General features: G+C 47.6%; 1 protein-coding gene across 1 annotated transcript in view; it reads left to right on the top strand.

Annotated features, from left to right (window-relative positions):
* The window catches only part of LOC306699567 (teashirt homolog 1-like), a 33738-nt gene that overhangs the window by 6254 nt on the left and 5750 nt on the right, over window positions 1-21734 (top strand). The window lies entirely within an intron of this gene.

Genomic DNA, 21734 nt, shown 5'->3' with positions numbered 1-21734 from the left:
CAATTACAGAATATTTTGTCTAATAAGTATTTGAATTCCTCGGCGCAGGAAAAAAAAACAAAAAAACCCATGTAGCTTACCCACTCATTACATCAGTTAGCAGGGGGAGTGAGAGGCAGCTCTTTGATGCCAACAAACAAACAAGACAAATGAGATGGGCCCACTACAGAAGAGCAAAAAGCCCTATCCAGGGACACCCAACCCCTGCTCACTCCTCCCTCTCCTCCATCTCCTCCTGTTTACTTCTTTACCCCCCTCGCTCTCCGTCTCTTTCACGTACCTCTCATCTCTTCTCTCTCATTTCTTGCTCTTTTCCCCTCTCCAGCATGTTTCTCATCTCACTACTTCTTCTTCTTCTCTCTCCTCTGGATAAATAACCGTTCTTTGCCACTCAAAAGCCAAAGAGAAAAGAGAGAGAAGTGCTGGTGGTAGAGGAGGGAGGGAGGGAGGGAGGGGGATGAAGCTTTTTATTTTGAAGTCTGTGCTCCTTTCTTTCCCCAGTCGGTTGTACCTCATCGGACAGAGTTAGGTGGGGATCGTCGGGGAAATGAAAATCTGAAAGGGAAACAAATGAGGGAACGGGTGAAAGACTTTAAGTGTGCATTCTTTTTTTTTCTTCTTTTTTTTTGAGCCAAATACTTAATCATTTCAACATGGTTTGAATGCGCAGAGCAATGTAATGAAATAGGTCTGTTTTGGCTTTGGCAATGAAGGAAGACAGGAAGAGGAGACGCTCGATGATGGCAGCGGGCACCAATGTTTAGTCCAACAGCAGCATCGAAGAAGATGGTGTTAGTAGGTGGGGGTCTATGTGGTGTGGATGGATGGCAACATAGTGGGATGATGTCGGGGGGGGGGGGGGGCAGCTTTTAGGACGGGTATTAGAGCTGACAGATGAACGGGACGATGGACAAATTCTCCTGCAACAGCTGTGACTGCCGCCATTATGCTGACAGGTGTCAATTAAGAATTACTGCCCGGCCGGCCGAATGCCCCTCCCAACTCGCACACACGTCCCTGCATCCATACCCCCCCCAACCCCCCAACCCTCCCACCCGCTTGTCCAGCTGTCGGCGTGCCAGTGAAATAACACTTTACCCTTGCCAGTGTTGTCAGAGGCCCTGCAGCCGGTTCTCTTCCCCCTTTTGAAACGGCAGCGTAGAGGCTCGCTCATCGATAGCTCGGCGTTTTAGCGATCACGGTGACGTGTCCGTAGGTGGACGGGTGGGGGTTGTCCGACTTTGTCCATTTGTAGCTTCACAAACTGTGATCTACTCTCCGGAGAGATGCGATGACGCACGCATTAGTAAAATGCTGATTTAACTTCAGTGTGAGACCGTTCCATTGGATTGTTTCTGCCTTTTAAGTAACCGTCAGTTCTGAAGATTTAGATCAGCCAGCGATGTGGTGTTTTGCTCCATTCTACAGGTTAAAAAAAGCCCCTTGGTTACATCCCTAGTCCGGGTGCATTTGTGCACAGTGTGTGGTGTGTGCTCACTTTTTGCAAAACAGCGGCTGCAGAGTGACTCTGATTCCCTGGATCCTCTGTTACTCACGCTGTTGCCTAATAGAGGGCCACTTTTATTCCACATTGTAAAGTGGGGAGTCGAGGTCAATGAGTGAGAAAATGAACAGTTGCCATTGCCCATCTCAAAGGCTCCCTTCCAGTAAACCCGCTGGCTGACAAACACATTTTGGGGTCGGCAGGCTTCTGGCTTTGCAGTGAGAAAAAAAAAGAAAGAAGGAAATTCATGCGTGTGTGTTCTCCATTTGACATATTTTCTCAATTTTTCAGGGTTTAAATCAGTGCGGTGGCATGCAGTTTAATTTCCCCTTTAATTATTAGAATGTAATAGAAAGCATCGTGTGTATGAGACTACGATTCAGTTGGCCAAAGTGTGTGAGTAATAAAGCGGGAGACATACTGTAAAGATTAGTGCTACATACCTTTATTTCTACTTATACACCATATAATTTACCCTTACATGCACATGAGTTTCTATGAATTTTAAAGTTATTACATGCTCATGCGCTACGCTGTTGACACTGTGTAGTTATTACTCGGTTTCTGTAATAAATGCCGCTTTCTGTGGCGGTGCAGAATAAACATGAGAGGCTTCAATCGGTAGAGAGGAGGAAGCAAAAACAGCAACGCGGAAAAAGCAACATGAGAGTGAGCGCAGAAGGCTCCCCAGGAATACACAGATGGATTTGCATGTTCACTTGGGAGTTACAGTTTTGGATTTCCTCCCTAGAAATCGTTTGCCACAGAAAATAACCGGGGAAGATAATATCAGTGTTATTTCGCTACTCCTGCTTTATTTGCATTCCTTTTGTTTTAAATAAGGCAACCCCTCGGAGAAAGTGAAATTCATTTTTTTTTTTTTTCGAAGCTTCATTCTGCATCACCTTTCTTTTTTTTTCCTGTTCTTTTACTTCTCAACCTCTCTCCCTCTTTCTCTATGTAATTCTTTCTTCAGGCCTAGCTCCTCTCTTCTGTCTCACACTGGCACTAGACCGCTCCGAGCGATTATCAAACCTGAGAATATTTTCCATCCACATGCAAATCACCCACCATGCTCTCTTATCATTCACCCCCCCCCCCCCCCCCCCAGCCAGCCAGCCCAAACGGTTGTGTGTAATCAAAGTAAACGGCAGCTAAAGCTAAAAGGGAAACGCTCTTTGTGGAGATGGATGGAGGGATTAAATATTAACCGGATGCGGCTGACTTAAGGCAAGTGTTTTACATAGCTGCTCCCGCCGCGGATGCCGCGCATTGATCCCCTCGCCCTGGCGCCTTTACTTGTTTGGCTGCCTGCCGTTAATTTTTCACCATCATTTCACCGGCCGGGCCTTTAGAACGGAGGGAGGGAGAGGGAGGCCAATGAATGGTTCACCCATCCGCCACTGCCCCTCCCCGTGCCTTTAACGGGGGCAGGTGAGATGGATGATAGCAATTTGAAATTTTGTTTGTGCGTGTGATCATGGAGATTGTTTTTGGTATTACCATGGTGTAACAATTCCAGTGATTAATTGAGGCGAATGCTCGACTAGGATCGCAGGAATTGGGGTAAATGGGTGGTTGCCGGTTCTCCACCTTCCTCCTCCTCCTTGACTTGTGAATGTTGTGTTTATCGGTTGACCTTGGAGTCCGACACTGCTGCTTTCTTACACACACACACACACACACACATGCAACAACACACTCCCAGGAGCCTGCTTCCACACACACACACACACACACAGTGCACCTCTTGTCATATCACTTCCTTCGTACCTCGTTCTTCCTCTCCTCCAGCTGTGATTAAAAGAGAAAAAATCAAACCTGCTCACACCGAAAAGGAGACTAAACAAAAACAAAATGGCTACAGTGGCTACACTGTTCATGTCGATGGACATTAGCGGTGGGAATGCTCGTCCGGCGGCGGTGGCGGCGCTGCGTGTCCTCAATGTGTTTGTTGTCTACATGTGTATAGCGATATCCTGTGGGTCACAGAGGCAGCTTGTTAACAGGGGTGGGGGGCTCATACCAATGGTGGCTCCCCCCCCCCCCCCCCCCCTCCCCCCTTCTAACCACACTCGCATACACACAGTTGTTGCACTGGTGCTGCTGACAGCATTGTGAAGGCCTCCTGGCATTTATAAATGCAGTGTTCGGTCCTGCAGCAGGGCTCTAGCCTGCAGTCAGACATGGCCACCGCTCATCACTCACTCCTAATGATGCCTTGTTTTCCCGCCCCCCTCCCCTCATGCCCCTCCCCCCTTATACTGGCCAGAGTGCACATCTGAAGGGGTCGAAGGCAGGTCGTGACCCCCAGGTGGTCGCAGTGCAGGCTATTGCTGCCTTTCCTTACGTGCTTTGGTTTGATCTCCTCCTCTCTCTCTCTCTTTGGCTCAGTTTCTCTCTTCCTCGGCTGACATTATGTTCAACGCACTCAATTCTGTTCCAGCGGGTATCAATGTTTCGGTGCTGGGAGGTGCAAATAGCTTATATTTATAATGTTGCATGGTATTAATTTGGCAATTTTCACGCCTCCAAAAATTCCAAATATTTTCTGTTTGAACCAGAATTACATGATACTAAAATGCTCTAAGCCAATAAGCCAATAATAATAGCGACGATATTAATAATACCACTAAAATATTGTTGCCTTGTTGTTCAATCCGAACAGAATGCTGCATCACTATTGTAAACAGTTAAAAGAGCTTACCTTAGACAACAGTGTAGTCCATCCGTCATAATAGACCTGTGGGTCATCTTTTAATAAATGATAAATATTGGGGAGCACATGTATTAATATGTCTGACCGTACTCTTTCTTTTCCTCCTTTGTCTCTTGGATCCTCACCAACTTCTCCTTCCTTTTCATGCTATTTTCCTTTTTTCTCTGCTCCCTGTGTCTTTCTGTGTCTCTCGCTCCTTTGCTCTCCTTTAGTCAAAGTAGCCCTGGTCCCCATAGCAACACATAGTGAACTCTTACTCATTAGTGTGTATGCAGCCCTGCTGAATGGCCTGGATCCTGTTCCTCATTCCTGTGATTTCATACCAACACATCCATCACCTCATCGTGATTTTACCGGGCCGCACTGAGTAAACCGCCGGCGGTGATATTTGGACATTTGCTTGATTCCAAATCAATGTGTTTGTCTTGTAGTGGTGTGTGAAGTGTCCGTGTGTGTGTGCGTGTGTGTGTGTTTGTGTGTGTGTGTGTGTGTGTGTGTGTGTGTGTGATCACATAAAGATTGAGAGGCGACACTGGGAAACGTCCCTCCGTCACGCCTGACTCACGCTCGGCTGTTTTTTTTGGCCGTTAAATCTCTAGAGCGCTGATAACAGGTCAGCCGTAGAGAGAGAAAAGAGAGGGAGGAGGGGGTGTGGAGAGAGAGAGAGAGAGAGAGAGAGCGAGAGAGAGAGGGTAGAGTGAGGAAATGAAAGAGCCAGGATACGATTAGAGAGAGAGAGAGAGTAAGAAAGTGTGTATGCTGACGAAGAAAAAAGGGAAAGAGAGAGCTTGGTCTTCTCTGTGCTGGCTCACCCATTGCGTGGGCGGTGCATGGAGTGGAGGGGTCAATGGGATGCCGTGATAGGCTAATCTGCCAGGAAGGGAGGGTTAGGGCAGGCCTCGCGGGAGCAGCTCATTGGCTACATTCATTTGCCCTGTGAAATAAAATCTCATCGCGTCTTTGTTTTCGTTTTTTTTCCACCGTCTGAAGATTGATAGTGCGGGTATTTGCTCTGAAATCTCTTTTCGAGTGTGAATATTTATCTGCCTGCATCTGTACAGTATGTGCCCGCGTAAGTGTGAGTGCGTGGAGCATACTTTTCTTAGTTCATCCCAGTTCCTGTGGGAGTGTGTGTACGCACAATGTTTCCAGAGTTGTGTGTGCCTGTCCTCCAGTCAGACACATGGATGACAGATGACCCAGTGGGAGACACCAGTCATCCTGCCCAACCGGAATCTCTCCCCCCCCCCCTCGCCCCCTATCCACCTGCCCCCTCCCCCTGCCTACTTAAAAAGTGCATACTTTGTTTACTTCCTCGGCTTTTAGCCATAAATCCTGGATCCACCTCCAAGGTGGCGTTGCCCCCTTTTTCCTCGGGTTACGGCTTTGTACACCATCATAATAGCTGTGTCACTGTGAGTGTGTGTGTGTGTGTGTGTGTGTGTGTGTGTGTGTGTGTGTGTGTGTGTACGACAGAACAAACCAGCCGCAACCTGGCTGCGTGCATGCCATCGCTGTAAGGGGGGGTGGGGGGGTGGAGGGGTGGAGGAGGTGGAGGAGGTGGGCGCTTACTGAACCAGAGGAAACCTAAATCCTCATATAAAAAGGCCATGCACTCAGCCCGGGCCGAGGGAAGGAGGGAGGGAGGAAGAAGGGAAGAGAGAGGGAGACAGAAACGGGGGGGGGGGGGGGAGGGGGCGAGAGAAGGGAAAAAGGGTGATTTCCTTTTTCAGCAGAGCCATACATCACAGGGCCTCCCAGCTGCAGTGTCACAAGCTGACAGAATGACATGTGTCATTTATCAAAGGGGCCAGGCGGGGGCCTTGGGAAACGTGCACCACAAAGCCTGAGAGAGTTCATTCCAACGCTCAACCCTCCCTCCTTCCCTCCCCTCCCTCGCTCCCTCCCTCCCTCATCTCTACTCCCTCAGCCCGCCCCCGCCGCTCACTCTCCTCCTCGTTTTCTCTCCTCCCGTCCCCCCCCCCACCCCTCTGACCACCTCCACCCTCCCTGCTCGCTTTGCCTGGTGCCAAAAAGAGGGCTCTGTAATGTTTTCTGTCTTCCCTGTACTCACACACAGCCGCCGTGTGTGTGTGTGTGTGTGTGTGTGTGTGTGTGTGTGTGTGTGTGTGTGTGTGTGTGTGTGTGTGTGTGTGTGTGTGTGTGTGTGTGTGTGTGTGTGTGTGTGTGTGTGTGTGTGTGTGTGTGTGTGTGTGTCTGTAGTGTGTTTATGTATGCGGTGTTGCTCCACTGAATGCAGGCACTTGCTGTACATGAAAGCCAAAGTCAGTTTGTGTTTTAAAGAAAAATCTGAAAGAATAAATCACATTAAGAAAGCATTTAAATTACTTCAAGCTAACAGTTCAACAACCTACACAGAATCTTCTTCACAGTCATTCATAAATTCCTCAGTGAATCACGGTATTAATAACACTTTAGTACTAACGTTTTGGTGCTTTGCCACTTGGATTAGTGAATTGACATTTGTGAGTGTGTGTGTGTGTGTGTGTGTGTTGTGCTCCTCATGGGTAATAGGTTGTCTTGATGTTGCTGATCTGGTTGAACTGGTTTAAATTATTATTGTAACCATATAAAGTATAGTGGTTAGCACTTTCCACTTATCGACATCATTCTTTACTTAGTTTGCTATCACTTTTATACATTTGATCTCCTAGTGGCCTGGAAACGTGTATACACACACACATTATACCTGCTACTGAAGAGTTGTTTGACAGAGAGATTACAGCTTTCCCGGCTGGTCGGGCCCCAGTCGGAGGTCTGCGGGGTCACGGCACTGAACACTCGGGGCCCGTTTAAGAAACGCATTACGTTGCAGAACAGCTTGTACCAAGGAACCAAGGAACGCCTGTTGCAACCGATGTGTCAGTTACAATGGCAAACTGTGTCAGTCCTGTCATGGCATGCCTATCCACAACTTTTTGGTTTGAATGTCTTACCTCGCCGCACGCACTCCATTTCCAGCTTCCTCTCATCCATCATCGGCTCACCTTTCATCCGAACCCCCTCGTCCACCCCCATCGTCGGCCCCTGCTGGGGCTAACTCTATCCCAGCCGCTTGCAGAATCAATAAACTATCTCACCTGGGTGCCCTTCCCCGCCTCCACCATGGCCAGATTAGACTTTAAGAACACTGTAATCTGCCTCTTGGCCTGTGTTTAGTGGCAGTAAAGAAGGCCTTGCTTGTCCGCCTCGTGGCGACGTCTCATTTTGTAGCGCGTTACTTTTGAGCAAGTGCGACCAAATTAGAAGAGATCAAGTCAAATCGGCATGAATTTATTGTGAAATATATATTTTTAAAAATCATGTCATTCCAGACCAATGTGGTAGCCAGCACTGCACATCTTATCGCGGTGAATAAATACAAGTTTTATATCTTTTAAAATGAAGTTAACACAGCCAGGTTTTAATGGCCACCCATATAAGATGCAAGGACATTTCTAATACCAGACTAAACAAGAGTATGTTGCCAGCACGGCTGAAAAACTTTGGGTGAATATCACTGTTTAATAATTAAAAATCCAACTCGGGGCAGCACGAGGTGGCGGGCAGACAAGAGACAGAGATGGAGAGAGTGAGTGAGGGGGAAAAGGAGAAAAAAAAGAGGTAGTGGGGGAGCCCCCCTGACAGTATAATGTTTCCTTGCTTTGTCTGCGGGGGTTAAAAGACGTGGTACATCATTAAGAAGAATATTCAGCGGCTGTGTCACTGAGGGGTGACCCGTCTAACAGGTTCACGGATAGTTCACTCTTGAACCCCCCCCCCCACCCCGAGCCCACTAAATACCTCCCCGCCCCCCTCCTCCGTGAACACAGCCATAGGTTTGAGTTCAGGGCGGAGAGTTTCAGTCACACAGTGGCCATTTTGATATCTTTGTTTTCCTTTTTTTTTTTTTTCTTCTCCTGTTGAGTAAATGCTCTTGAGCAGTAAAAGCTTTTCATTGATTGTAACGGGCAGCCAAGTTTAGCCAAAGCACAATGAAACGAGCACTTTCACACAGTCCTGCCGTAGCTCCGGAGCACAATTTTTGGCACTCAGACACAACTCGGCTCATGCTGACGCTAAACGTACGTTGAACAGTGTTTATAGGGTGCTCGAGAATGAGAGAAGTAGAGCTCCGAGATGCAGAGAAACCGGGCTCTATTTCTTCCCACCGCTCCCATTCAGCTCCTCTTTGTGTGTGCACCTCCCTCCTCTGTCCATTTTGGTGTGTGTGTGTGTGTGTGTGTCAGGGAGATGGGGGACCGGGAAGACGGCCCCTTTTCATTTGTCTTCATAAGCCTCATTTATTTTTGCAGCCAGATGTGAGCTGACAGACATCACTCAGTGCCCCCCAACTACCCCTTCCCTTTTCCATCGGCACCCTTGAGCCCCTCTCTCCCCCGTACGCCGCCCTACTAGGAGGTCAGGCGAGCACCCCTCTACCACCCCCCTAGCCCCCCCCCCCCCCCCCCCCCCCCCCCTTTACCCCCACAGTCAGCATTACAGAAGATGGATGTGTCTTTAAAGCAGAGATTGATTGTGGATATCAGAGTTATGGCGCCATTCATCACGGCCGATATTATTCAGACGAGCGGGATTGAACAAGGAGGTGGGCCTCCTGAGCCCATGTGGGTGGGTTCTGGAAGGGGGGAGGGGGGGGGGGGGCGTGGAGGAACTTTAATAGATTGTAGATGAGAGTGTGTGTGTGTGTGTGTGTGTGTTGAATGAATGTGTGTGCTTATGCTCATGTACTCGCTTGTACCTTCATAAGTCTGCCTCACTTGGGGATTCTGGCATGTGCTTGCGTCTGACTGTTTCTCGTCTTTATTCTTGTCAGTGTGTGTTTGTGTGTGTGTGTGTGTGTGTGTGTGTAGCTGTCTGCATTGATCTCCGGTGATGTGATCCTCCTTCGGAGCCTGTTCTCATCGGACTCTGATTTACGGCTTCATTAGGATCCTTGCGCTACCTCCCCCTTCTTTTTGTCTCCCCGCAATCGCCAGGTCACCCTCAGAGACACACACAAACACACACACGCACACGCACACGCACACGCATGCACCACACTCTCTGTAGAGGAAAAAAGCTGCAACTAAAGGACTTTTCATCCCAAACACGTTGTATAGTTTGTTTCTGTTCTGTTTGTCACCTTTATGAATAATCTCTTATTATGCATCAAGGGCTCAGCACCTCATTGTGCCCTGAGAGCTGAAGTGCTGTGGCGGTTTTGGAGGTGCTTCCCTGCCCCCAGGCAGCCCCACTCGGCTGAAAAGAGCTCTCATTGTGTGTGTCGTCTTTTATGGCGCTGTCTGAAAGAGAGGGATGCACTCCAGTCGGCATTCAAATGCACGTGGTAAAGCAGCCAGCAGAGCAGGACAAACACCACAGGTTGTAAAACGCTTTGAAAAGGCGAGTGTGTGCGAGGGCGTGCGCGCACGAGGGTGTGTGAATGTGCACGCGAAGTGAGTGTTTGAGTGTGTGCAGGCTCTTGACTGAAAGGTTTTCACTCTCTTTACCTCCCGATACAGTTCGCCACTTACTTTACTCCTCTTTTTTTCCCCCATCTGTCTACCTGTCTTCTGTAGTTGCCTGAAATGACTTTCTTCTTCCTCCACTAAGAAAAGTACCTCAAAGTTTTTGCTTCTCGTGGTTTTAAACCCCCACCACCACCACCACCACCACTATCAGGAGTCAAGTCATGCAGAAATGTAAAAAAAAAAAATAAGAAGGTAATCACACTTTGTGCTGGTGCTTTTGTCGTCATTCCGTGATGGAAATGGGTCTAAATATGAGATTAGAACCTGCCGGTGACTGATGCTATTAGGCAGATATGCCGTAGACTTTACTATCTCCCATGAAGGATTAGCGCAAATTATACTGGGAGACAGGCTTGATTTCTCCTCTGCCTTGCTGGATGTGGGCATTTGAGGCACTCTAAGTTGACAGCGTCTGTCTCTGCTTAGTTCTCCGAGACAGGTTGTGTGACAGTTGATGCCAGGCGAGGGCTTAAAAAGTGTGTACGTGAGAGTGTCTGTTTGCGTGTTGGACAACGTTAGGTCTATGTGTGCGAGTGCGAGTGTGTCATTGTGTGTGTGTGTGTGAGTAGGAGAGTTTTAAACTGACAGGCGAGTGTGTTTGAATGTGATTGCGCGTCAATGACGTTTTTTTTTCCGTTTTTTTTTCAGAAAACAGGTTCTCTTTGAGTAGGGTGACAATTGGGAAAGGCTAATTTTAAGCTTGGTGGCTTCCTCTTTAATTCTACACACTCTTATCTGGCGTTATTTGAAATAATTAAACTGTCTGTAAGACTGTCCAGGTGAAGCTTTTCTTATTTTTTACCGCTGTGAATAACTGGGAAAGCTGGTCAGACGTCTGGCCAGGTGCTGGATGTTTAAATCCGTTTGGAGGAAACAAACCCGAGATAACAGGACACACGAGGTTCACTTCTTATCCAAACCCTCACTTTTGCTCCAGATAGTGTCCTTTATGACAGCAAGCTGATGGCATCCATCATGCAGTGCTAAATCTGAAATGGTTTGAACTACGATGTTGATATAACCGGTAGGTAGGTGGTCGAGCGGTTTGCTCACCTCTCAGGAATGTTTGAGGGAACATGCAAATGCTCCCTGTTTTAGCCCCGCTGTCTCCTCTCGGCCTGCTGATTTAGGAGGGTGACATGTCCTTTAATGTTGGGTAATAAACTGGAGGAGTGGATTTACAGGCTCAAGCCTTGTTTCCCCCCCGCTGTGTCTGTCCTCTGGCTCCTATGGCGACAACACAAGCTCCAGCCCCGCTGCGTTAAAAAGGTGTTTTTTTTTTCTTCTAAGCTACAGTAGCAGCTTTAGCAGAGCCGTTGGTTTCCACCTCAGCCCGTTGCCATATGTCACACAGACATTTGACGGAGAGAAAGTGTCCCAGTACACAGTGGAATTTAGTTAGGATCAAAAATCACCAAGGCCAACATCAGCAAGTTCCAGTCATATTGGGTTAAACATGTCATGATTTACAGGTTAAAGACTTCATAACCAAGATGTTTCTTGTTTGTCCATACATTTAGCTTTGCTTGATATTTTTACACGTACACGCGATCCAACTTTTTCTTACCGATACCTGGGCTTTAGGTTTCAGCCTATTCTCACTGATACCCGATCCAGCTGTTTGAGTCCGTATTGGACCGATATCAGTATAGGTATCGGTGCATCCATAAACTGCAACCAAAACAATGCAAAAATACAGCAAAGCAACAATTCACCCTCACTTAGAAGCAAAGCCGGTGAAGTTTACTGCACATTTAAAACCACTCATACCCTATATTCTGATTCAGCTTGTCCTTTCTTCTCCACATCCTCAGATTTCTGCTTTGTCTTCCCACTCATCATCGTCCTCCTCCTCCTCCTCCTCCTCTCTGCACTTGCCTCCTCCTTAGTTTGTGAGGTGCAGTGTGATGCACAGCGGTGCTTCGCTATGTCAGCAGGATTGAAACAGGTCAAAGTGTAGAATGACTCAAGATAGGTGTAGCGTCAGACCGATGCACACTGTATCTTTCCTGATGTTGGCTTCTTGTTGGATTCCAGCCCACCTCTGCTGTGATGTAGCTAAGATTTCTGCCTGACTAAAGCAGGTCAATATGTCTGTGTTTCGTAATGTTTTTATTTCAAGTGGCTGACCAGAAAATGCACCTCGGTGTGGTGTGGGAGGATTTACTCACCAACTTAAGTGTGTAAATCCAGCAATGAAGCCTGAATCTCCGTCCTAGCAGAGCTGCTAAATCTAAAGGAATATCATTAGTTTGGCTTTCAAGAGTTTGCGTGATGATTGAAATGCTGTTTCAGAGGCTTTCCTAACCTGACAAGGCTACATTTTGAGGGGATAAACATAATAATGACATCTTTTTAGCATGATAGAAGTGTTGTCAGTACCCTCTACACAGGATGCTCCAAATCAGTCTCATCCTCTCTTCGATCAGTCCGAGGCCTAGTTTGCTGCTGCCAGCCCGGGACTCAATGTTCGTTTCTCTATTTATTTCCTCAGCCCGTGCGTTTTTCCCCATATAAAGACAGTCCATGTCCAACCGTGTCACCGAGTGATGGATTGCATAGTCTTCTTCTCTCAGGAAGAGGGGGGGGGGGGGTGGAAAGAAAGAAAGAAGGAAGGAAAGAAGGAGGGAGGAAGCGGAGTGGTGCGGTGCAGCAGTGAAGGACATGGCAGCTTAGTGCTGGCCAAAAAGACTGTGCTGAACACCTGCTCCTGTCTCCAACGCCCCTTCAACCTCCTCATTACCTGTCAATCTATCACAAGGCAGCCAGATCAAATGTCTGCAGCAGCCAGGACTCGCACAGGGAGGGAGGCACGGATGGAGGGAGGTGGGGGTGAGCGAGGAAAGAAAGAAGGGAAAGAGAGGGACAGATTGCGTGTCTGGGAGAGCAGAAAATGAAGGGGAAGTAAATGGAGCAGCTGCGTGTGCATATTGAAGATCTGTTGATAATTTCGAGTAAACTTTGTCCGGAGTGCAATTATTTGAAAACTTCTGGAGGTAGTTTATCATGTTTGCTAAATTTAGAATACATGGAACTCAGACTGCGTGTCAGTCGGGCATGACATGCAAATGTGTTTTACCATCGTCAGTGGAGGGTTAGAAGATTTACGACAAGTTATTAGGAATCAATTTAAGTTATGACTTCTTTTTACTTCAGTAAAAGAAGTCATATTCAGGGGAACTTTCAGGTGCAGCCTGTTTAACATCATCATTTATTACACTGACCAAAAATCAATAATACGTTGTCAGACATCAGCTCATTTATTTCAGCGTGCCGTACTCCCCGCTCCACACAGCAGCGTTTAGACCCACCCTCCAGCACCGCTTGGCCTTTGATTGGTGCTGCTGTGTAAACGAGGTGAATCTGTGACAGGCAAGCGCCTCTGTAGGGAGGCGGGGCCTGCGGTGTCAGATTACAGCGACAACGTGTGTGTGTGTGCGCAGCTGAGTGTTGTAAACGCAACAAAGTGTACACGCACATTTGTATTCACGCAGACGTGTCCACGCAGATAAATGCAGTTTTATTTTGTGAGTGAATGAATTGTGCATTCGTGTGTTGGGTCTGCATTTCTAATATTGTGTGTGTGCTTTAAAAGGCAGATGAATTTATAATCATCAAGGTGCATTAGTGCACACATGATCAGTCCCAGCCCTCTCTCTCTCTCTCTCTCTCTCTCTCTCTCTCTCTCTCGCCCCTCTCTCTCCTTTAGTGTGTGAGCTGTGGTGATTTACGGTAATTATCCATCGTTGGGTCATCTATCAGGCTGGCCGTTGCTAGGCGATGGAAGCAGCTGCTGCTGGCTGTTGTCTCGTCAGGGACAGTGTGTGTGTTTTTGTGTGTGTGTGTGTGTGTGTGTTTGTACATACTTGTGCATGTTCGCGTGTGTTTCCTGGGATTAGGGCGTTTACCTGTATGTGCCAGCTTGTGTGTTTTACAGGCAATGTGCGTGCGTGTGTGTGTGTTCAGGTAAAGCGACGCATCCTGATGTGGGGATTTAAAAGCGCAGGTGTTGTAGGAGACAGAAGGAAGAGAAGGAGTCGACGGATGGAAGGAAGGATTATAGGAGGGAGGGAGACTGGGGTGAGGGTGGGGTCGGAGGTTGAAAAGGGCCAGGTGGAATTTGAGAGTGTGTGTGTTTGTTCGGGGGGGGGGGGACTTAAAAGGCACAGGTGTGTGTGATAGACAGGGGAGCTGTATGATAAATGAATCCAGGCAGATGGAAGTTGGAAGAAGTCGGGCCTTTGGGAGTAGTTTTAGTGGCTGTGAAAATTGCAAGATTGACTGTGTGTGTATGTGTGTGTGGGGGGGGGGGGGCATATTTTCTATTGGCAGGTCAGCGTCACACAGATGGGTGCTGGTTCAGATCCCTGCTGAGGAGCCCATTTCTCCTCATTTCGTCGTTGTAATCCAGCGTAGCCCATTGTGTTGAAGCCGTTTCAGGTTTCATGATCTACGCACAACATTCATGTCGGAGCAGACGTTAACGCACCCAAATCCTGCACACACACACACACACACACACACACACACACACACACACACACACACACACACACACACACACACACAAATACACATTGAAAGGTCAACTGCAAACATTATAGTCTGAACACTGCATTTAGTGAACATGTGAGGGGGCGTTTTCAAAGAAATTGCAGGGCATTATCATCACAGGTAGCTCGGAGCTTAGACCGGGAGATTGCTGAAATGTGTACTGTAGATGTAATATAATAAAGAGCTCCAACTGAGAGGACACATAATAGTAATTACAGTATATAAGCAATCATGATAAGTATTATGTTGATATTAGAAGCAGTGCAAACTAAAGTAAAAGTAAACAAATATGATAGCCTGAATAGCAAAAATTACAAGCAATAAATAAAATAATTCACTACTGTTTACTACCAAAACTGATAATAATAAGAATTATACTAACACCAAAGAGCTAATTAGCACACTCATTTAAAATACATTTAAAAATACACACCTAGACTGTTTAGATTGGGAGCAGCCTAAAAAGGGCTGAACGGTCCCGTTCACATCTTTGCATCCAAGTAGTTTCACTGGAGTTTTATTTGCTTGGCAGATCTATAAAAGGTAGCTGGATGTACGCCACACGTCCATATGAGCGACGGTAACTGTAAATACAACCTCCACTCTCGACTCTCCATACCGGCCTAATTAGCGCCAGTTAGCATTTGTCATTGCGTTTAGGGGTGAAGATTAGGAACACCTCTCAATTAATCTGCAATCAGCCTGTTTGTTAATTAGCTAACCTGTTCTAAGTGGCCTTCGGGGCTCTTGTGTAATTAGCTAAGCTGCTGGGAAGCAGGTCTGTGTGTTGACATTGACCTAAAGCGTACACACACACACACAATACACGTGCACACACAAGCACACATATACACTGTAGGACGCACAGTCTCCAGTCATGGTCAAGAGGGACAAGAACCCCTGGCTGCCACTACAATACATATAGAAACAAACGCACCCCCGTATGTTCAGGAAAAACAAATCCTTAAACACACAGGCAAACACACACACTTCCTAACGCACTTCATTAGTTGTCGCAGGCGTGCCGCGCTCGTCCAAATATACATATTTGCACGTTGTCATGCTTGCAGCGATGCACTCGCACTGATTATTCCTCCATTCACTCTACAGCAAACCTGCATCCCTCAAAAGCATTCTTAGAAAAGACAGGAGGGAAAAGAAAACACATACTGTACTCCCCATGCACACACACTCTTTTGAACATTTCATCCTTTTCAAGTGCAACAACATCCCCACCAAAATGAACAGCTTCTCCATTGCTGTGTCGAAGCGTATTTTTTTTTTTCTTGCTCACTTCAAAGCCATTTGTTTACTCTGCTGCCTCCTGACATTGTCTGTGGTAATTAAAGGAGCGCACTGAAATTTATGGTTTAATTATACAGGCCTTGTTATGCAGAGAAGACCAGGATGGGCTGATATGCTCAATAAAAATAAATAAATTCCATACGGGTTTATTGAACCCGCGTTTGCATGGAGGGTGCAATCGTTCCAGCCACTCACAGGTGTGTGTGTTTGTGTGTGTACGTGTTTGTGTGTTCATGTGCATGCACACACGCGTGTGCATGTTTATTTATGTATTGCCTCGCAGGACAGCAGCAGCAGCAGCAGCACAGTGCGCAGTGTGAGTGGGTGAGAATGAAATTTAAAAAGAAAAAAAAAAAAAGCCAGATGAATTGCAATCGATTGGCGCTGGTTCACTGTATTGATCCGCCAGCATGTTAAAGCCTGCTGTACTCCATGAAGAACACTCAGTCAGTCAGTGTGGGCTCAACCCCCCCCTCACCCTGCCACCCCTTCGCCAACTAACACTTGGCTGGATATACTGTAAATGTCTCCCCGTGTTGTTGCTGCATGCATGTGTAAAAAGCGCAGACGATTGTGCTTGCAGCCCCATCTCTGGTATATTGTGATTGTGTGTGTGACTTGGGTTTTGTGCATGCACGGTAATGGAGAGTGATCTTGGCTGTGGCCCACAAGCTGCTTCTCTGAACTGATCTTTGAGTTGGGTATAAATAGCGCTCACTCTATAAATAAAACAGCAGCACCTTTCACACTCACTGTCTCTCACTCACCCACACACACACACTCAAACCTGCCCACATGCCTCTTGGATCTTACACCTGCCCGTACACAAACGTATGCACAAATACTTGCACCTAGGCCTCCCCATCAATCCATATATCATTCTCTAGAGGTCAGATAGAAGGATGTCTGTGGGCCATATTGATATGTTTACATGAGAGCATGACCTGTATCAGCTTAGCACTGGCTACCTGCCTGACCTCTGACCCCACCGCACTTTACAGAACAATAATGCCCACACATCAATCTGTAGTGTGCACATTTTAGCTGATACCTTTATTCAAAGCGCCTTGTAACGTGAGAAGCTGATCGATATCTTCCCCCGAAACGGTCATCAAACGGCAATAGCTGATGAAGGCATTGTACCTGAACCACAGTCCCTCAGAGTCCAGGAAGACTCTGTCCCACCTCAGTAGTTGTCGAGGTTTAGACCTCAGACTGGCAGGCAAACTGACATCGCCATCCCGCTTGCAAAGCAAAACGCGCTAACAAACTGCTCTCTAAAAGAGCAGCGCTGTGACTTTACATAATGCAGCCGGGCAACTGTAACTCAAAATGACTCGGAGTGTTTGCATGGAGCCACCAGTGCAAACGATCACCGGAAAGGCTTGTGGTGGACTCAATGAATATCAATAATACAGAATTTCCCCACTAATCCTGTTTGCGCAGCACTTCTTCACATTCACTCCACTTTCTACGTCAGTCCATTATGTAGCTACGTGCCTCAAGAACAACATGTCCCATCCGCCACCGTCTTGCTGAGCTCAACTCAGGCTCGAAGTGTTTTGAAATGGGGGGGGGTGGAGAGGAGGGGTGAGAGATAAATTGGTACAGCGAGCTGGAATGCTGCAGCAGTTATTTAAGGCCGTGTAGGTGCTGCCTAGGCCATATGCTCCCATTATTCCGCTCGGGAGGGGCCCATGTGGGCATGTGAGCAAGGCTGGAGAGAGGAGGAGGAGGAGGAGGAGGAGAACAGAAGGAGGGGGTGATGGAGGGGGGGGGGGGGGGGGGTGAAAGGAGAAAGGTAGCTGAGGAATTATTTTAAGGAGAGCCCCCCTATCAAGCGTCAGAGGATTTTTTTACGAACGGGATACCTGGAGAAGCCTGAGATGAGATGAGAACGAATTAGCTTCCAAAGTAAATGATCGCCTTCACCCTCAATATCCGGCGCTCTCGCCGTCGTCTTTGCATAATTCATCTCGTCAAATTTTGAGGTGTGACAGAGTATAATTCATGAACTCCTGAACTTTTCAGGTTGATAGCTTTTCTTGAGTTCGGGCTTCTCAATCATTTTCACATCAAGGAGCTGCACTTTAATAAGATTCTGTACGGCACGCCTCCTCTCGCGTTTGTTTTGTTGCTTGTTGATTTTGATTTTCACAAAATCAACCACAACTCGCCGCAACTGAAATGTTTTAAATATGTGACTGGAGCAGTGAGAATGAAATAGTGTCAGGGTAATATCAAGTAAATGGTGAGAATACACTTCAGACCGTGGATCCACAAACTTCATTTTGTCAGGTCTTATGGGTACATTTTTCAAAATATATTTTCTCCTGCAGATAGCTTAATAACTATGCGTTAAGAAAACAAGGCCCAGATGCTGCTTTGTTATTGGCTTCATATCTCTTTCTCTCTCTTGTTTCTCCCTCTCTCTCTTCTTCCCCCTATCTGTATAGTCTCTTGTCAAACTGAGGCCTGTGTTCCTGATCAGGGCATTGCTCTCATGTTAGCCGCTTCACGGGAAGCACATCCCAGCATTCCCTCTGACACGCCGGCAGCAGCATTACCATAATTGGCTTTTCTACATGACGGGACAGAGGAAATAATAATGTCATTTTATTTACAGCCCTCTTGTCCCGGTCCGAGAGCTATCACCCCCCTCCTCCTCCCTCCTCATTCCTCCCTCCCTACCTCCCTCCTCTTTCTCCTCTCCGCGCATACACTGACATACACCCCTCCTTCTCCTCCCCCCCCCTCCTCGTCTATCTCATCTCCCTCTCTCCCACTCTCCCTGTGCAGGGCGCGAGTCTCGTTCTGCCACGGCGTGTAGGTCAAGCGATGGCTTTTTGATCAGCTCCTGTCCAAAGCCATCAGGGTTGAGAGGCACGTAATGGAGAGCGGGGTGACAAACAGAATCTGGGGAAGGAATAAGACTGCCAGTTTCCTATTAGGGGCCGGCCTAAACGGCCTCTGCCCCCCCACCTCACCCGCCACCTACCCCTCTCCTCCATTCTCTGCTGCGAACCCACTCCTACACTGCCTAAATCACATGAGTGAAGGGGCCTGTGATTGGACATTAGTGCCGCAAATGACTGCCGTGATTGCCCCCTCTTCCCAAACTCACATCAAATAAATAAAGAAATGTGTGTAAATAAATAGAAGGAGGGGTGTTGGAGAAATGGGGCAGGCGGTGGTGGAGGTGGTGGTGAGGGGAGGCTGACTGGTCTCATCCCCTTCTTTTTCCTCTCCCTCGTTTCATCGCCTCTCTGCCTTTCTTATCTGGTTTGTTTGGCTTTGACATCGGCCAAATGGTGAAGCTCCGCGAGCCTGACAGAGAGTTTTATTGATTTAACAACCAGCAGACTCTCAGGCAAAGCAAAGGGAGAAGACGAAAAAAACACGTGTAGGGCGGAGAAAGACCGACAAAGTTTTGAAAAGGAGTGATATGTTTCTGCTTTGCTCCTTGCCAAAATACTGACGTGTCCGCTGGTTGTATTTCTTTTGGTATCGTTTACAAAAATCAAGCCGTACACAAAGTCAGGCCGCGTGTGAGGGAGAATGTTTGAGAGATGATCCGTGCTTAGGTCGACAATGTTGTCCCATCGCGAGGCCCAGTGTTGTGTCGAGGCAGGACACAGGGCGTTCACCACAGTCCTCTCATCACAAAAACATATCAAAGCGTCGTCTGTTCCGCAAAGCAGGACTCAGCGCGCGCTCAGCTCTGGTCGGGGTAATTCTGTTTTTGAATGTTAAACGCACAAACCTGAACACAGATTGCGAATGCGAAATCTGTAATAACATGTAGCGTTCTTTGATCTTTTTATGTGTAAGGTACAAATCAGAACCAAGGGTGCTTCAGTTGTGGTAGTCGTTCAGGAACTCTCTCATTGAGAGATGCAGAACAAAGCGCACACTTGAGCTCTCATCTCTAATCAAATAAAGGTTTTTGTCGCCCCAAAGTATTTCTGTTAGCCTACATGAAAAACCTTTGATAGCCTTTGCAGCACCATAATGTGTGAATGCCAGTCCATTTGTGCAGTATGCATTTTTAAAAAGGCTCAGTACAACACCTGAAGAGGCTTCTGCAAAACCCTTTTTGGTACTTAACATATTCTAGATCCCCGTTTTGTTAGCAGTGTATTAACCATATGTGTAGGTATACGGAGTTCAGTGATACACTCGGTCGGATGCTAATTCTTGCTTCCTTGGTGCGTGTTGTCGGTGATCTGGCGTGGCTGGTGGCGGGGCTTGATCGCTGCTGCTTCTGACAGTGAGTCTGCAGTGCTATCCTGGCCACGCTGCCGCCTGTCTCCTTGATGGCGGCACGTCCCCGAGCAAAAGTGACAGGCGCTTTGGCGCCCGTGCAGATGGCCCTGCTCACAGCCATCACCCACTCTGCAAACCAAACCGCCAGGGACGGGCACGCAAGCCCTGCCCCTTCCCGAGCCCGCCCCTTGCTGCTGGTGTTGCTCCGCATATGCGTGTCCAGGGCGAGAGAAGGAGCTTAATCTGTCCGCCAGTCAGAATCACACATCTTCCAGTTGCAGTGATTGAACAGATAGAGTTTATATGTAGCTCTTGATATTTCTCCTTCCTCACGCTTTAGATTTTAGCATCCTGTCAGAATGGATGCAGCCTCTCAAAAGAGATTGGGGGGATAATTTATTTCAGTCTAACGTTTGCCGCGTTTCATCACTAATATTGTACATTTATGGTTTGCGAAACCGTCCACTTGCCGCCTGTGATTTTTACAGATGTCTGTGTCTGCCAGTCTTTTGTCTGTGTGCTTTTGATATCTCCCTCTTTGTTGTTTCCATGACAACATGGCAGGACAGGCATTGATTGACAGGGATCGTCAAAGGGTTCCCTGGCGACCTGCTCATTGTTCGAAAGCCCCTCCCTGCTGCAGTCTGTGTTTTGTCACTCACCCAGTGATATTTCTGATCTGCTGCTTCTCATTCCTGCTGTCTCTCTGTGTGTGTGTGTGTGTGTGTGTGTGTGTGTGTGTGTGTGTGTGTGTGTGTGTGTGTGTGTGTGTGTGTGTGTGTGTGTGTGTGTGTGTATGTGTGTGAGTGTATGTATTAAGCACTGAAGACTATCGGGGTTTAGCTATTTATTTAATTTTTGGCTGCAGCCGTTGTGACTGACTCACATAGGTAATTCCTACTGTATGTTTGCTCTGTTTTCGTGGGTTTGTGAAGAACAGATAGCCGTCTGCAGGATGTTTTGTATATTAAATGGCTGATATATAATGATAGCCTAGTGTTCTGGAAGAGGGTTAGCGAGGGGGAAGGCACTGTAACAGAAGACACTCTGCAGATGTGTTGTAGAGAGTACGGCACGTAATGCTAATCTGCTGTGTTAGGGATTTTCAGGAGTTTTAGAAACTGTCTCGGTCTCAGTCTGTCAGTGGGATTGAAGCGCAGCCAGGTTCTCCTGTAGTGCTCTCATTTCACTGAAATCCTGTCAGGCGTTAGGGGAGTATGTTGCTCATTTGGAGAGGGGTGTATCAGTAGCACACAGCGAACTCAGACTTATAGGCAATATTATGGTTGCTGGGCTCAGGTTTGCACTGTAAGAGCAAGCATGTATGAGCTGCAGAGTGCGTAAACCACACTCATCGGCATGGAGAGGTGAGCATGCAGGCGAACACGCATTTGGCAAACAGGCACTTACTGAAGGCACTCGCACGCACACACACGCACATCATCACGCAGTCACAGTCGACGGTGCAGCTGCTCACCTCCCCCACCTCCTCCACCCATCTCCTCTCAGGCAGCAGTAAATGTTGCCAGTGTATATATATCAGGTATTATGTCCACTTAGATTATGATATGACAGGTTAGCGTGCCGTTTGAAGCTGACAGCACATCTGTTTCATCAGGAGAGACTGATACTGGCATCTAGGACACACATCTCACCATGCAGGAAGGAGATAAAGGAAGAAGCTAGGGGGCCGTCTTTCCTGTCTCCCTGCCTGCCTCACCCCCTCTCTCGCTCTGTCTCTCTTCTTTCTCCCTTTTCTCTCGCACCCACTCTCCCCGCCCACCAAACCCACCACCTCCTGCTCACTTTTTCTTTCTCCCTCACATCTACTTTTCATTTACTTGTTCTCCTC

This window comes from Pholis gunnellus (genome assembly GCF_910591455.1).
Source record: "Pholis gunnellus genome assembly, chromosome: 8".
NCBI classification, from domain to species: domain Eukaryota; kingdom Metazoa; phylum Chordata; class Actinopteri; order Perciformes; family Pholidae; genus Pholis; species Pholis gunnellus.
Note: the sequence above shows the minus strand (reverse complement) of the source record. Positions and strands in the feature narration are given on the sequence as shown.